Genomic DNA, 17,998 nt, shown 5'->3' with positions numbered 1-17,998 from the left:
GACCGTTGTCCAGTGATCTACTCCTAGATCACTATTGTACTCCCTTGCCAAAATCAGTGTAGGGTATACAATAGATCTGGTACACAGCATGGCATACTTTATAGAACCTATGGCCAAGGCATAGGGAATGACTTTCATTCTCTTTCTATCTTTTGCCGTGGTCGGGCTTTGAGTCTTTACTCAATTTCACACCTTGTAACACAGGAAAGAACTCTTTCTTTGACTGTTCTATTTTGAAATACTTCAAAATCTTGTTAAGGTATGTACTCATTGAAAAACTTATCAAGCGTCTTCATCTATCTCTATAGATCTTGATGCTCAATATGTAAGCAGCTTCACCGAGGTCTTTCTTTGAAAAACTCCTTTCAAACACTCCTTTATGCTTTGCAGAATAATTCTACATTATTTCCGATCAACAATATGTCATTCACATATACTTATCAGAAATGTTGTAGTGCTCCCACTCACTTTCTTGTAAATACAGGCTTCATCGCAAGTCTGTATAAAACTATATCCTTTGATCAACTTATCAAAGCGTATATTCCAACTCCGAGATGCTTGCACCAGTCCACAGATGGATCGCCGGAGCTTGCATATTTTGTTAGCACTTTTAGGATTGACAAAACCTCCTGGTTGCATCATATACAACTCTTCTTTAATAAATCCATTAAGGAATGTAGTTTTGTTTATCCATTTGCCAGATTTCATAAAATGCGGCTATTGCTAACATGATTCAGACAGACTTAAGCATAGATACGAGTGAGAAACTCTCTCATCGTAGTCAACACCTTGAACTTTGTCAAAAACCTTTTTCCGACAATTCTAGCTTTGTAGATAGTAACACTACTATCAGCGTCCGTCTTCCTCTTGAAGATCCATTTAATCTCAATGGCTCGCCGATCATTGGGCAAGTCAATCAAAGTCCATACTTTGTTCTCATACATGGATCTCATCTCAAATTTCATGGCCTCTGGCCATTTTGCGGAATCTGGGCTCACCATTGCTTCTTCATAGTTCGTAGGTTCGTCATGGTCTAGTAACATAACCTCCAGAACAGGATTACCGTACCACTCTGATGCGGATCTTACTCTGGTTGACCTACGAAGTTCAGTAATAACTTGATCTGAAGTTCCATGATCATCATCATTAACTTCCTCACTAATTGGTGTAGGAGTCACAGGAACAGATTTCTGTGATGAACTACTTTCCAATAAGGGAGCAGGTACAGTTACCTCATCAAGTTCTACTTTCCTCCCACTCACTTCTTTCGAGAGAAACTCCTTCTCTAGAAAGGATCCATTTTTAGCAACGAATGTCTTGCCTTCGGATCTGTGATAGAAGGTGTACCCAACTGTCTCCTTTGGGTATCCTATGAAGACACATTTCTCCGATTTGGGTTTGAGCTTATCAGGATGAAACTTTTTCACATAAGCATCGCAACCCCAAACTTTAAGAAACGACAACTTTGGTTTCTTGCCAAACCACAGTTCATAAGGCGTCGTCTCAACGGATTTTGATGGTGCCCTATTTAACGTGAATGTAGCTGTCTCTAATGCATAACCCCAACACGATAGTGGTAAATTGGTAAGAGACATCATAGATTGCACTATATCCAATAAAGTACGGTTATGACGTTCGGACACACCATTATGCTGTGGTGTTCCAGGTGGCGTGAGTAATGAAACTATTTCACTTTGTTTTAACTGAAGGCCAAACTCGTAACTCAAATATTTTACCTCTGCGATCATATCGTAGAAACTTTTATTTTCTTGTACGATGATTCTCCACTTCACTCTGAAATTCTTTGAACTTTTCAACTGTTTTAGACTTGTGTTTCATCAAGTAGATGTACCCATATCTACTCAAATCATCTGTGAAGGTCAGAAAATAATGATACCTGCTACGAGCCTCAATATTCATCGGGCCACATACATCTGTATGTATGATTTCCAACAAATCTGTTGCTCTCTCCATAGTTCCGGAGAACGGCGTTTTAGTCATCTTGCCCATGAGGCACGGATCGCAAGCATCAAGTGATTCATAATCAAGTGATTCCAAAATCCCATCAGTATGGAGTTTTTTCATGCGCTTTACACCAATATGACCTAAACGGCAGTGCCACAAATAAGTTGCACTATCATTATTAACTTTGCATCTTTTGGCTTCATTATTATGATTATGTGTATCACTACGATCGAGATCCAACAAACCATTTTCGTTGGTGTGTATGACCATAGAAGGTTTTTATTCATGTAAACAGAACAACAATTGTTCTCTAACTTAAATGAATAACCGTATTGCAATAAACATGATCAAATCATATTCATGCTCAACGCAAATACCAAATAACACTTATTTAGTTTCAACACTAATCCCGAAAGTATAGGGAGTGTGCGATGATGATCATATCAATCTTGGAACTACTTCCAACACACATCGTCACCTCGCCTTTTACTAGTCTCTGTTTATTCTGCAACTCTCGTTTCGAGTTACTACTCTTAGCAACTGAACCAGTATCAAATACCGAGGGGTTGCTATAAACACTAGTAAAGTACACATCAATAACATGTATATCCAATATACCTTTGTTCACTTTGCCATCCTTCTTATCCACCAAATAGTTGGGGTAGTTCCGCTTCCAGTTGACCAGTCCCTTTGCAGTAGAAGCACTTAGTCTCAAGCTTAGGTACAGACTTGGGCTTCTTCACTTGAGTAGCAACTTGCTTGCCGCTCCTTTTGAAGTTCCCCTTCTTCCCTTTGCCCTTTTCTTGAAACTAGTGGTCTCGTCAACCATCAACACTTGAAGTGGTCTCATCAACCATCAACACTTGATGTTTTTCTTGATTTCTACCTTCGTCGATTTCAGCATCACGAAGAGCTCGGGAATTACTTTCGTCATCCCTTGCATACTATAGTTCATCACGAAGTTCTACTAACTTGGTGATGGTGACTAGAGAATTCTGTCAATCACTATTTTATCTGGAAGATAAACTCCCACTTGATTCAAGCGATTGTAGTACCCAGACAATCTGAGCACATGCTCACTAATTGAGCGATTCTCCTCCATCTTTTAGCTATAGAACTTGTTGGAGACTTCATATCTCTCAACTCGGGTATTTGCTTGAAATATTAACTTCAACTCCTGGAACATCTCATATGGTCCATGACGTTCAAAACGTCTTTGAAGTCCCGATTCTAAGCCGTTAAGCATGGTGCACTAAACTATCAAGTAGTCATCATATTGAGCTAGCCAAACGTTCATAACGTCTGCATCTGCTCCTGCAATAGGTCTGTCACCTAGCGGTGCATCAAGGACATAATTTTTCTGTGCAGCAATGAGGATAATCCTCAGATCACGGATCCAATCCGCATCTTTGCTACTAACATCTTTCAACATAATTTTTCTCTAGGAACATATCAAAAATAAACATAGGGAAGCAACAACGCGAGCTATTGATCTATAACATAATTTGCAAAATACTATCAGGACTAAGTTCATGATAAATTTAAGTTCAATTAATCATATTACTTAAGAACTCCCACTTAGATAGACATCCCTCTAATCCTCTAAGTGATCACGTGATCCATATCAACTAAACCATGTCCGATCATCACGTGAGATGGAGTAGTTTCAATGGTGAACATCACTATGTTGATCATATCTACTATATGATTCACGTTCGACCTTTCGGTCTCCGTGTTCCGAGGCCATATCTGTTATATGCTAGGCTCGTCAAGTTTAACCTGAGTATTCCGCGTGTGCAACTGTTTTGCACCCGTTGTATTTGAACGTAGAGCCTATCACACCCGATCATCACGTGGTGTCTCAGCACGAAGAACTTTCGCAACGGTGCATACTCAGGGAGAACACTTATACTTTGATAATTTAGTGAAGGATCATCTTATAATGCTACCGTCAAACAAAGCAAGATAAGATGCATAAAGGATTAACATCACATGCAATCAATATAAGTGATATGATATGGCCATCATCATCTTGTGCTTGTGATCTCCATCTCCGAAGCACCGTGCTTGTGATCTCCATCTCCGAAGCACCGTCATGATCACCATCGTCACCGGCGCGACACCTTGATCTCCATCGTAGCATCGTTGTCATCTCGCCAACTTATTGCTTTTACGACTATCGCTACCGCTTAGTGATAAAGTAAAACTATTACATGGCGATTGCATCTCATACAATAAAGCGACAACCATATGGCTCCTGCCAGTTGCCGATAACTCGGTTACAAAACATGATCATCTCATACAACACATTATATCACATCATGTCTTGACCATATCACATCACAACATGCCCTGCAAAAACAAGTTAGACGTCCTCTACTTTGTTGTTGCATATTTTATGTGGCTGCTACGGGCTTAGCAAGAACCGTTCTTACCTACGCATCAAAACCACAACGATAGTTTGTCAAGTTGGTGCTGTTTTAACCTTCGCAAGGACCGGGCGTAGCCACACTCGGTTCAACTAAAGTGAGAGAGACAGACACCCGCCGGTCACCTTTAAGCAACGAGTGCTCGCAACGGTGAAACCAGTCTCGCGTAAGCGTACGCGTAATGTCGGTCCGGGCCGCTTCATCTCATAATACCGCTGAACCAAAGTATGACATGCTGGTAAGCAGTATGACTTATATCGCCCACAACTCACTTGTGTTCTACTCGTGCATAACAACAACGCATAAAACCAGGCTCGGATGCCACTGTTGGGGAACGTAGTAATTTTAAAAAATTTCCTACGCACACGCAAGATCATGGTGATGCATAGCAACGAGAGGGGAGAGTGTTGTCCACGTACCCTCGTAGACCGACAGCGGAAGCGTTATCACAACGCGGTTGATGTAGTCGTACGTCTTCACGATCCGACCGATCAAGTACCGAACGCACGGCACCTCCGAGTTCTACACACGTTCAGCTCGATGACGTCCCTCGAACTCCGATCCAGCCGAGTGTTGAGGGAGAGTTTCGTCAGCATGACGGCGTGGTGACGATGATGATGTTCTACCGACGCAGGGCTTCGCCTAAGCTCCGCAACGATATTATCGAGGTGTAATTTGGTGGAGGGGGGCACCGCACACGGCTAAAAGATCTCAAGGATCAATTGTTGTGTCTATGGGGTGCCCCCCTGCCCCCGTATATAAAGGAGCAAGGGGGAGGCAGCCGGCCAAGGGGAGAGGCGCGCCAAAGGGGGGAGTCCTACTCCTGGTGGGAGTAGGACTCCTCCTTTCCTTGTGGGAGTAGGAGAAGGGAAGGGGGAAGGAGAAAGAAGGAAGGGTGCGCCCCCCTTCCCTAGTCCAATTCGGACCAGACCATGGGGAGGGGTGCGGCCACCTTTTGAGGCCTTTCTCTTCTTTCCCGTATGGCCCATTAAGGCCCAATACGAATTCCCGTAACTCTCCGGTACTCCGAAAAATACCCGAATCACTCGGAACCTTTCCAAAGTCCGAATATAGTCGTCCAATATATCGATCTTTACGTCTCGACCATTTCGAGACTCCTCGTCATATCTCCGATCTCATCCGGGACTCCGAACTCCTTCGGTACATCAAAACTCAATAAAACTGTCATCGTAACGTTAAGCGTGCGGACCCTACGGGTTCGAGAACTATGTAGACATGACCGAGACACGTCTCCGGTCAATAACCAATAGCGGGACCTGGATGCCCATATTGGCTCCCACATATTCTACGAAGATCTTTATCGGTCAGACCGCATAACAACATACGTTGTTCCCTTTGTCACCGGTATGTTACTTGCCCGAGATTTGATCGTCGGTATCTCGATACCTAGTTCAATCTCGTTACCGGCAAGTCTCTTTACTCGTTCCGTAACACATCATCCCGCAACTAACTCATTAGTCACAATGGTTGCAAGGCTTATAGTGATGTGCATTACCGAGTGGGCCCAGAGATACCTCTCCGACAATTGGAGTGACAAATCCTAATCTCGAAATACGCCAACCCAACAAGTACCTTTGGAGACACCTGTAGAGCACCTTTATAATCACCCATGTACGTTGTGACGTTTGGTAGCACACAAAGTGTTCCTCCGGTAAACGGGAGTTGCATAATCTCATAGTCATAGGAACATGTATAAGTCATGAAGAAAGCAATAGCAACATACTAAACGATCGAGTGCTAAGCTAACGGAATGGGTCAAGTCAATCACGTCATTCTCCTAATGAGGTGATCCCGTTAATCAAATGACAACTCATGTCTATGGCTAGGAAACATAACCATCTTTGATTAACGAGCTAGTCAAGTAGAGGCATACTAGTGACACTCTGTTTGTTTATGTATTCACACATGTATCATGTTTCCGGTTAATACAATTCTAGCATGAATAATAAACATTTATCATGATATAAGGAAATAAATAATAACTTTATTATTGCCTCTAGGGCATATTTCCTTCAGAAGATTGACGTTTCCAACAGGAGTGATGTTGCCTTGACGGTCCTTCTTGAAACTTGAAAGAAACGCTTCCAAATCCTCCTCCTCGCACTCTTCTTGAGCGCCTCAAAAGCCTCTTCACGCTGCTTCTTGCGTGCTTCGTAGGCTTGGCGATGTTCATCCGATAGTTCATCAAGACCGGGCTTAATGATGTTATCGGCGTCAACTTCTGAGGGCTTGGGGAGATTAGACATGGTTGATGATGATTCTTGATCTTTCGTCCCAGCGTGGTCGCCAAAAAGTGTGTTCGCACACGAACACGTCACCGTGTACCTCCAACGCCGAGGCTGATGCACCGCAGCTCACGTCGAAGGAGACCCGTCCGGAAGAGCGGTACGCAAGCAATCCGGCGGGCGCTTTTCAGGACCCGAAACCCCACGCGCCCGGGGGGGACCCCGTCTGGACGCACGGCGGCTATGGGCTGCCCTAGGTCGGTTCGCCCGCCCCTAGAGCCTCGAGGATCGCTGCCCTTCAATACGAAGAACGAACGAAGAACGAGAGAGAAAGAATAAGGGGGAGATGTAAAACTAGGGTAAAAGTAGATAGGTTTTGTGATTGTGTGTTGTTGTTCAATCGGCCGTCACCCCTTAGGTATATAAGAGGCGGCTGGACTTCCCATGCAAGAAAAAGGCTTGGATTCACGTCCAAAACCCTAGTCAAATTCGGATTGGTTTTATCCGAACTTTCCAAAACTGTTCGGTTTAAACTGGCTGCACCTTGCGGGTCCTTTTTGTGGTAGTAAACGACCCCGGATGAAAACGAGTCCACAAGCAATCTTGACCATTTCGATGAGGCGAACAACTTTCATGTGGAACGTTTTTTTATCAAAGGTCATCTTGACAGTCAAATCGCTCGTGCAAAACAGGCTATTATTTGCGTGACCCATAAGACATGGTGTCTGGTGGGGCGCGCCATTTTCTGCCTCGTGAGAGAGCTGCATTCTGATGGCTCTACCTTTTGCATACGAACTCGGACTGGAACGATTTTTGTAATGAAATCGATCGTTTCAACGATACGAAGACAATCCGTGTAGATCATTTTTCCATACGAGGCAGTCTTGGGGGCGTAATCAGCCGAATAGTGTTCTGAATACAAAATCTCGGTATTTCGAACACAACTTCGGCCTTCGAGATGAGATCGGATGGTGATGACCCAAACATCAAAGTTTCTTCTTTTGAAGTTTTTGGTCGTGCCAAAATCTGGTGTCAACATGTGTGAGTGTGTACCCCCCCCCCCCCCCCCCGGTCCCGCAAAATGTGTACACGGAAAGGCTCATGTGAAACCTTATGCAGATTTCGAGCCTATAAACTACAAGATGTAGCATCGACAGTAGTGCTTACATGGCATTTAGATCTTAATTAATGGATTTCGTTTGGCTATAATATAAGGCGTTTGAGTGGCTTGTGTTTTCCTAGGGCCTGTTCGGTAATCACCCGCTCCCAGAATCTATGGAGCGGGGAAACCACAACTCCTTCGATTTGAACAGCAGCTCCACCAACTCCGCTCCTGGAGTTGTGGAGCAGAGGGATACCGAACAGGGCGCTAGTCTCCTACTTAGTTGCCCTAGTTTTTCCCCTTACATTGCTTGTGGTGATGAATGACTCTTTGGTTAAGCAAGATGACTCTCACTAGGCAAGGCACTGAACGGAGACCTCCGTCTACTCTCGTTCATGCCAACGATTGGAACAAAAGGCAAGTGGTGATCAGGGTATGTAGAGTGATGAGCAACACATGCCACCACCATTAATTATATATACTCCCGTCTTTCCTAGATATTAGGTGCATCTTTTTGGGCATTGTAACCAAGACAGTACATGGAGGATTTTGAGAAACTGAACCATGGCAGTGAATGAAGTACCTTTGAACCACTTCATGCAAAGCAAATAGTTATTATTATGATGGAAGTGGCCACTAACTTTTCACATGATTGTTGAACAACTTCTGTGAAAAATCATCTCTAAAAGGATGAACTTATGTGTATAAGAGGCTAGCCCATGGAAGCTCATTCCAAAAAGGGGGTAAATCAGTGCTTCATAGATCTATGTCTGTTTGATCTGACATTTCTATTTCAAGTGTACAAGTAAGAAAGGGAAAGGCATCTACAGAAATCTAAAAGTCCAACAAGTTACATATTACACCCGACCTGACTTTATAATATAGTCAACCCAAAAGCAATTTTATTACGAGGAATAAAAGCATTTTTGTCTCACTCTCAAAATAATCTACTACCCGTGAAGACCTTTCGAAGCGAAGGGAGCTAGACCCCGCAAACATGTACATGAACAAGATCAAAAATATGTTGAGACAATGGCTCACTATGAGGATAAGGTACATGAATTTATTTATTAAGCTTACAACCCTGACAATCTAAAGACACATCATCGAGACACCCCAGAAGACCAGACAAAGTAAAGGCGATAGAAAAGGCCACAAACATGACCTTCGTGAGTTTAAAAAATGGTTGTCCTGATTTATAAAAAAATGTTCACTGTATGTTTTAAAAATGCTCTTCACGTATTTCTCAAGACATGTTCATCATGTATTTTGGAAAAGGTTCGCTCAGTATTTTAAAATATGTTCATCATGTTTTTAGAAAATGCTCATCATGTTTTCAAAAAACATTCATCATGATTTTTCAATTTCTTCAATTTCTTAAATAGTAAACTCTCTTTGTTTATATGGACTTTCTTAAATTCCGAACACCTTTTGAATTAAATGAAAAGTAAAAATCATGCAACCTTCTTGAAAATTATTTGATCATTAAGAAAATACATGAACCCTACTTTAACTACACGATGAGCAACTTTTTAATACATGGTGGATATGTTTTACTACATGACGAATATTTTTGTAAAATGCACGATGAACATTTTCAATACACTATGAAAACAAATGGTAAAAAAAATTAATACAAGATATAATTTTTTATCCATGACAAAAAATAAAAAAAATACATGAACACTATTTGACACCCGGTATTTTTTTTGAATACACTGTTTCTAGTCCTTGATGGGTATTCTTTTGAAATACAATGAACATTTTTAAAACATTGACAAATAATTTTCAAATACATGATTAACATTTTTAAAATGAGTAAAACAAAAATATTCCTCAAAGTTGGACCATTTAAAAAAGTGGAGAAAATTAAAAATTAAATAAAAATAGCAAAAACATTACTAGTGACAAGTTTCACAACCAGTTTTTAGGGTTCGGCGAAAGCTTACTGGTTTAACAAACCAGAGGCAAAAGTGTTGCTAAGCATTGTTTGTGGACTGGCACAAATATCATCGATGTAGGAGAGGTGTGATTGTACCTCGTTCTATTATATGCATATTAAAAAAGATACCGTTTAGCTACACATCAGTCACCAGAAAACGGAATTTGGATCAGTCACTTTCTGGCGGGAAGGAAACAGGAGGCGCGTGGAGCACCGAGGCCGCCAGGTCACCGGAGTAGCTAGGCCTTTGTGTCTATCTTAGGGGTGCAGGTTCGCCAGGATGCTAGGCCTTGATGTCTCTTTTAGGAGTGTCGGGGATGCAAAGGCTGCCGACGCCGGATTTAGAGGTCGACGGGGCTTAGAGGGATGGTCGATGGTGGTGACAAACATGGCGATGGGGGGGTTGAGGGAAGGGAGGGGTTACGAGGCTAACTCGGGAGCGCCAACGGCCACGAGTTGTGGCAGCAGGCGGCTCGGTCGATGGCAGCATACAACGGGAGGAAGAAGAAAGTGATTTGTTTTTCAGGAATAAAATGGTTAGAGGAAAAATACATAATATAGTCATTCGAATTTTATCTAACGCTTCAGATTGACACCGGAGCACATCTTCAAAGGCATACGCATGACGTATATTGAGGTGGCCCACCTAACCATGGAGGGCATTGCGCAGCGAGATTTAGCATTTAGACCAAGAGTTATCCTCTATAATACTAAGCTCCCTACTTTTAAAGCGCTCACAGTCAAATTAAAGTCTCCAATTAAAATTATAGGTCACCCGATTTTGAACGGGTGAATAATTTCTCAAAGCTCTCTCATTCAATTCTTTTATACTATACAATATGCTTCCTAATTTTTAAAGTGTCACAGCTAATTGATGTCTTCAATTTAAAATTGAATCACTCAATTTTGACTGGGTCAACACTTTCTCAAGGAGCTCTCACATTCAATTATTTTAATTCACTATTGTTTCCTAATTTTGAAGCATGTTCAATTATGAATTTGGTTTAAGAGTTTGATTGGGCCAATCATTTTCAAATCAATCAGCCGCAACCGCCTATAAAAACATATCAATCTCGCGTCCCCTCCTACCACCTAAAAAAAGAAATGCATCCATGTGATACGGTAGCATCAATATAGTACATGCAGCTATCGACACGGAAATTTCCCCACATAAATATGGGTTTCTTAGCGGATAACACAGAATCATATTGAGAAAGGCCCACCAAACCATCAAATTGTAAAAAAAAAAAACACACTCCATCATCTCCCTGCCTTGCCAAACTAAATATTCCATCAATTCCAAAATATAAGGGCATTACTTTTTTGAAAAGTCAAATTCCTTTAACTTTGACCAAGTTCAGAGCCAAAAATGTCAACATCTAGCATATTAAACAAAAGATATAAAAATTCATTTCATGATGAATCTAATTATATCGATTAGGTAGTATGGATTTTGATATATTTCTCTACAAATTTGATCAAACTTATATTTGAAACAATCTGAGTAATGTTTTTAAGAAACCCAACAACACCAACAGCACAGCAAAGTGCGTTCAACCCTTCTAGTTATGAGTAATCCGCATGCGGTTTGAGTTGGGGTTCCAGGCATGTCCCGTAAAACATGCCACTCCGTACATATATATTTTCCTCTTTATAATGAAAAGACAGCGCTCCTGCCGGTTGCTAAAAAGAAAAAATTTGACGCCAGCAAAACTGAATGACCCAATAATGTAGACTTCCTCAGAGATATTCTCAAACTGAGTAGCACCGGAAGCATCGAAGCGCCCTACGTTTATTTCGAAGGGAAATGCGTACAGCATACACAGTACTAGGCCGCGCATGAGCACTACTAGAGTAGGGGCAGTGCCAAACTAGCTAGCTAGCTGGAGGCTTGGTCCGCAGTATATGACGTTTGGCGCAACATGGTGGACCTCAGCACATTTCCGGCGACATGCCGGTTGGCGGCGTCGGTCAAGTGTACCCCGTCCCACGAGACGTACTTGGACGGGTCGGCGCACTTGTTAGCCCCGGGCATGCCGCAGAGGGTGGCGAAGGTGGGGTCGAAGTTGTAGGTGCCGCTCCCTCCGCAGCACGCCGCCAGGGGCTTGTCCCCGAACCCGTACTTGCTGGGCTCGAAGACAAGTTTGATGACGGGGTCCATCTGGTCCGCGTAGAGGATGGATACGCCGGTGCCGCGGTACGCGCGCCGGAGTTCTAGGATCATGCCTATGAGCGCGTGATTGTGCTTCCTGGCGAGGTCGTTGAGCCGTGCCAGGCAGCCGGTCGGCCGGCTGTAGTCGGCGCCGGTGCCCTCGAAGAGGGACAGCATCAGCAGCGGCTGGCAGCCCAGCGGTATCATCCCCCGGACCACCACCGTTTTCGCTCCCGCATCGATCACCTCCTGCGCATGCCACGCCACGCCATGTCTTGTCAGTGTACTCATGTACTACGAGTCTACTTTACAAAGAGCGTGTACTGCTTTACTTACGGTGATGACTGAACGGATGGCGCCGACGATGTGCGGCACGAATGTCCGGATCTCCACCTCGGTGAGCTTTCCGGTGACGAAGATGAGGTAGTCGTGGATTCCCATCTCTCCCATCATGACCAGCGACGTGGCCATCAGCTTCCTCTGCTCTGTGAATTGGTTGGAGATGTGCATTAGTGCATATACACATATGGTGAAAGTAGGTCAGACCGGCCAGTTAATTGAGTTGCTACGTTGCTAAATCTAGTACCAGTACCACAGTGCATGTGGATTTACCTTCTACCGAGCCCGCTAGTTGTAGAACATTCTTGAACCACTCGGTCTGGTTTGCGAGCGAGACGGGCATTAACAGCGTAAACCCTTTGCTCTCGAAGAACTCCGGGCCAAGCGCCGTCGACCTACCGTACGCAAAGTTCACGCCCTGCTGGAAATCCGCCATGGTCTCGCTGGCGAAATACGGCCTCGGGTGCGGCAACCCCAGCGCCTCAACTGAACCAGACAATGAGAACTAGAATTGGTTACCTAAGGAGACGTGCAATAGGCTATAGCCGAGGTCATCCCCTTACTTACCTACGAAGTCGAGGACGAGCCGACCGTCGGAAGCACGGCCGGTGGGGGCGCCGAAGAAGGTCTCGCCTTACGGCGGCGTGCTGCCGGTGGCGCCGCCTGTAAGCGCAAACTCGTTCCCGGTGTCGGCAAGCGAGTCGCCAAAGCTGAAAACGGCAGTGTAACGCGGCTCGGCGGCGACGGAGAAGGCGGGGAGAAGCGCCAGCGCCACGAGGAAGAGACGTGAAACCGGTGGCGCCATCATCTCGATCGAAGCAGTGTTGTGACTTGCAGTGAATATAAACTGTGATAGCTGTGTGGTCTGTAGTAAGTCTGATCTCTTTGTATACTAGTAGAATGTCCGTGCGTTGCTACGGGCTATAATGCATGTAAAAATTTCTTCCTCGTATCCAAGGTTGTCTCCAAGGTCGAATCTCGTTTCTTCTTCGTATGTAAGCTCCCTAAAATTCAACCGTATGGATAATCCGTACTCCTCCAAATCCAAACCATATGTGGGGGAGAAATGTGGTTATCCAGACTATCTACCATGTTATCTCCGACACGCGGTCCCAACATAAAAATCCCACCCCACGACGCACCCTTCCTTTTTCCTACCGGACCCTCCAATCCCGCTAGGTTTCCCTCCGTCGCGGGACATTTCTCGTTGGATCCCTCTCCTTTAAATCGGACGACGCCCACCTCACCTTCGTCATTCCCATAGACCGCGAGGGAGGAGAACCCACAAACTGCCCCGCTATCCGCCCTAATCCCGTCCGGTAGCAGCGCTACCATGCTACACATCGTCGGCCCGCCCTACCCTAGCCACCTCCACCGTTGGCTCGGTGCCCCCTCCCCCCCATCTTCTTCTCCAACACCACCAACCTTTGACAAATCACCAAATCATGTGGCGTTACAACTTACAAGTGGCATCAAAATTGTGCCATATAAGTTATATGCTTTTATAGAACATATAAAAATAGAGAAATGAGCTCTAGATTCCAGTCGACAGCTATATCAAAAAATGGCTAACTATCCCTCTATCCACAATATGGCAACTTCAGGTACTACCTCCGTCCTGGTTTATTTGTCCCTTTAGTATTTTATGCCATACTTTGACCATAGATTTAACCAAAAAAACAAAAATGCCTTCCACAAAAAATTATATCGTTGGATTCGTACTTGAACATAGTTTCCAATGATATTATTTTTGGTGACATGCATTATTATCTCCTTACTTAAATCTATGATCAAAGTTTGGCACAAAATGCTAAGGGGGCCAATAAACCAGGACGAAGGTAGTAAGCCAAATTTTAGCATTTTAATCAAAACACACATAACAAATTATGAATATCTGGAAGTCTTGAACTGACCATTGAGCATTCATTTTTACTTAAGCAATGGCTAGAACACTATTTTGCCGCTTTTACATAATATAATACAGTGAAAAACTTTACAAAATATACATGTTCCATGCATGACAATTCACAATCTTTTAATCAAAACTCCCTCTGAGTGACTGACATTGTTCATGTTGGCCGGCGACAAATACCTCGTGAGTCCTTTTGGGATTTTAGGCTAGCTCTTGTCTTACCCTTTTTACTTCCTCTCTTTCTCTTCTGTAATAGGAAATATGTCCTACTACAAGACACCAACACAATTTTGTGAGAAAAAAGCTCAAATTTTGTGTCATCTCTTACTAACCTCAATACATTGGAGATAGTCCAGAGGTTTTCAGAATTATGTGACACTTGGGCTTCTTCCAGCTTCAACTCTAGACGAGTACATTCAAATGTAACATCAGCAAAAAACCATCTCTAGCAAATGGAAGATAGCCCATCAATATCAGCATGAAAACCTGAGAATAAAGCTTCGACATGCTTGGAGTCATGTTTGTTCTCTCTGACAGACAAATATCAAAAATTTCTACCCAAATCACATATATGTCCAAATGGAGAACTGCAGAGAAACATAGTCTAGTCTCTTGCATCAATCCTCTCGGCATCAAAAGTAAGGATGGTTTGGAGATGTGTAGTTCCAAGCATTCAGCAAGGTCCAAATATTTTCCATGATCTTCTAACCATGAAGTTTAAAAGTCGAGCAACAGAAAAAGAACTGGTAGGCAGACAAAGAAAATCCATGGTCAGAGGTTCACCTTTTTCATTTCAGGCATGCACATCCCAAATGAATATATGTCCACCAAATCGTTATAATTGGCAGTGAAGAGTTCTGGTGTGCCATAAACTCTGATGTGCCTGCATTTTTATAGAACGATTGTTAGTACATATGACTTCCTAAAAAGGTGGTTTTTTTAAAGCAAATTAAGTGTGTGTGTGTGTGTGTGCGCGCGCGCGCGCGTGTGTGTGCGTGTGTGTGTGTGCCCTATCCTTACGAGTATATCCATATTAAATAGAATAAGTATATTTTCAGACCCGTAGCTATTAGAAAAACATAATGTCACACACTTTTGCTCGTTGATTCCAACTATCTGCATCCTTGTACGGTCAAGAATTTAGGCTCCACAACTCGAATCATTAGTACATCAGAATTTGAGAATAGCTTTTCAAAGTTCTTATTCTTGGCTCAATTATGGCAGAGGCCAAGACAAATAACTCGGTCATACTAACATAGATATCAACATCAGCCCAAATTTACTTATAGGTAATTGCTCGTGCGTTGCAACGGGCGCATATAATAATGTTGCTCTCACTACCAGAAAATCAGCTTACGCCGACGGCCTCATCTATGCCGACCGCCCCCGTCGGCATAGATAGACCTATCCCGACGGCCTAGGACAGGCCGTAGGCGTAGAAAAGCCGTCGGCATACGTCTATCTATGCCGACGGGGCCGTCGGCATAGATGAGGCCGTCGGGGCCGCTCTCACACATGGAGGCGTGGGAGATCGCCCATACGCGGAAGGACTCCAAGCCTGGCGAGCCCAAGTACTACGGCAAGAAGACCGCGCAGAGGAAGAAGGCCTACTCCGATGGGATCTGAGGTTACATCCTGACACACCTGACCCCATTGTGGCGGGTCTGGACGAGAGGGTGGTGGTGGGCATGGGGCCCAAGGAGCACGGTCGGGAGGCGGTTCTCGATGTTGTGATCACTCCTACTATCTCCTACACACAGCTCCATCGGATCGACCCGAGTCTGAGCCAGCGCACAAGCACGCCCATGACCAGTGCACAGTCACAGTCCCTCTTTCAGGAGCGGCAATTTGTAAGTATTTTCCCTCTAATCTTCATTGCTCACTTTATTTTCAGCATTTAGTGGTTTTATGAGTTCCATCATGTCATACTGTAGGCTTACATGGAGTACACACGCCAGGAGACCATGGCGTGGAACGAGAGCCTTTATGCATACCATGAGCAGAGGGATCGCGGAAATGGCGGCCGTCAGGTTTCCTCAATTGCAACCAGCACAATGTCCTCCACCACAACCAAGGCTGCTTACCTTTGAGGAGTTTGTGGCACAGAACGCTGGCCCCCCGCCGGTTAGTTCATCCCCAATCTATTCACCCAAAGCATATCATGCCTTCGACACAGTCATATATCCCGTTAATATGTCTTTTCAACATGCAGGGAACCGGTGGATCAACCGTTGGCAGTGGTCTTCGCAGCACTCCCGAGTCACGGAGCCCGACCACTCCGATCCATGGAGGCGGAGGCAGAGGCGGTCTTGGCGGTAGCGCTTGTTGGAAATATGCCCTAGAGGCAATAATAAATATTTTATTATTATATTTCCTTGTTCATGATAATCGTTTATTATCCATGCTAGAATTGTATTGATAGGAAACTCAGATACATGTGTGGATACATAGACAACACCATGTCCCTAGTAAGCCTCTAGTTGACTAGCTCGTTGATCAATAGATGGTTACGGTTTCCTGAACATGGACATTGGATGTCGTTGATAACGGGATCACATCATTAGGAGAATGATGTGATGGACAAGACCCAATCCTAAGCCTAGCACAAGATCGTGTAGTTCGTTTGCTCAGAGCTTTTCTAATGTCAAGTATCATTTCCTTAGACCATGAGATTGTGCAACTCCCGGATACCGTAGGAATGCTTTGGGTGTACCAAACGTCACAACGTAACTGGGTGGCTATAAAGGTGCACTACAGGTATCTTCGAAAGTGTCTGTTGGGTTGGCACGAATCGAGACTGGGATTTGTCACTCCGTGTAAACGGAGAGGTATCTCTGGGCCCACTCGGTAGGACATCATCATAATGTGCACAATGTGACCAAGGAGTTGATCACGGGATGATGTGAGTTACGGAACGAGTAAAGAGACTTGCCGGTAACGAGATTGAACAAGGTATAGGGATACCGACGATCGAATCTCGGGCAAGTAACATATCGATAGACAAAGGGAATTGTATACGGGATTGATTGAATCCCCGACATCGTGGTTCATCCGATGAGATCATCGTGGAACATGTGGGAGCCAACATGGGTATCCAGATCCCGCTGTTGGTTATTGACCGGAGAACGTCTCGGTCATGTCTGCATGGTTCCCGAACCCGTAGGGTCTACACGCTTAAGGTTCGATGACGCTAGGGTTATAGGGAAAGCATGTACGTGGTTACCGAATGTTGTTCGGAGTCCCGGATGAGATCCCGGACGTCACGAGGAGTTCCGGAATGGTCCGGAGGTAAAGATTTATATATGGAAAGTTGTTGTTCGGGTTCCGGGAAAAGTTCGGGTTTTTTCGGTATTGTACCGGGAAGCTTCCGGAAGGTTCCGGAGGATTCCGGAGGGGTCCGGAGGTCCGGAAAATGTTCCACCACGTCCAATACAGCAGCATGGGCTGTAAGGGGGCGCCCTAGCCTTAATGGGCCAGGGGCACCAGCCCCCCCAAGGCCCATGCGCATGGGAGAGGGGAAACCCTAAAGGGGAGGGCCTCCACTTGACTTGGGAGGCACTCCTCCCCCCTTTGGCCGCCGCCCCCAACCCTAGATGAGATCTAAGGGGGCCGGCCCCCCCTCTCCTCCCACCTATAAATAGTGGAGGGGTGGGAGGGCAGCGACAACCCCAAGTTCTGGCGCAGCCCTTCCCCTCTACCAAGTCCTCCTCCTCTCCCGCGGTGCTTGGCGAAGCCCTGCGGGATTGCCATGCTCCTCCATCACCACCACGCCGTCGTGCTGCTGCTGGATGGAGTCTTCCCCAACCTCTCCCTCTCACCTTGCTGGATCAAGGCGTGGGAGACGTCACCGGGCTGCACGTGTGTTGAACGCGGAGGCACCGTTCTTCGGTGCTTAGATCGGAATCAACCGC

At 44.7% G+C, this 17,998-nt stretch overlaps 1 pseudogene; it reads right to left on the bottom strand.

Moving 5' to 3' along the window:
* LOC123171337 (sinapine esterase-like) overlaps nucleotides 1-12,980 on the bottom strand; it is a 29,946-nt pseudogene extending 16,966 nt beyond the window's left edge.
* Between the last annotated feature and the right edge of the window lie 5,018 nt (nucleotides 12,981-17,998).

The sequence above is a fragment of the Triticum aestivum genome, chromosome 7D (genome assembly GCF_018294505.1).
Source record: "Triticum aestivum cultivar Chinese Spring chromosome 7D, IWGSC CS RefSeq v2.1, whole genome shotgun sequence".
NCBI classification, from domain to species: Eukaryota; Viridiplantae; Streptophyta; class Magnoliopsida; order Poales; family Poaceae; genus Triticum; species Triticum aestivum.
The sequence above is the reverse complement of the archived record's forward strand: the minus strand, read 5'-3'. Positions and strand labels throughout refer to the sequence as shown.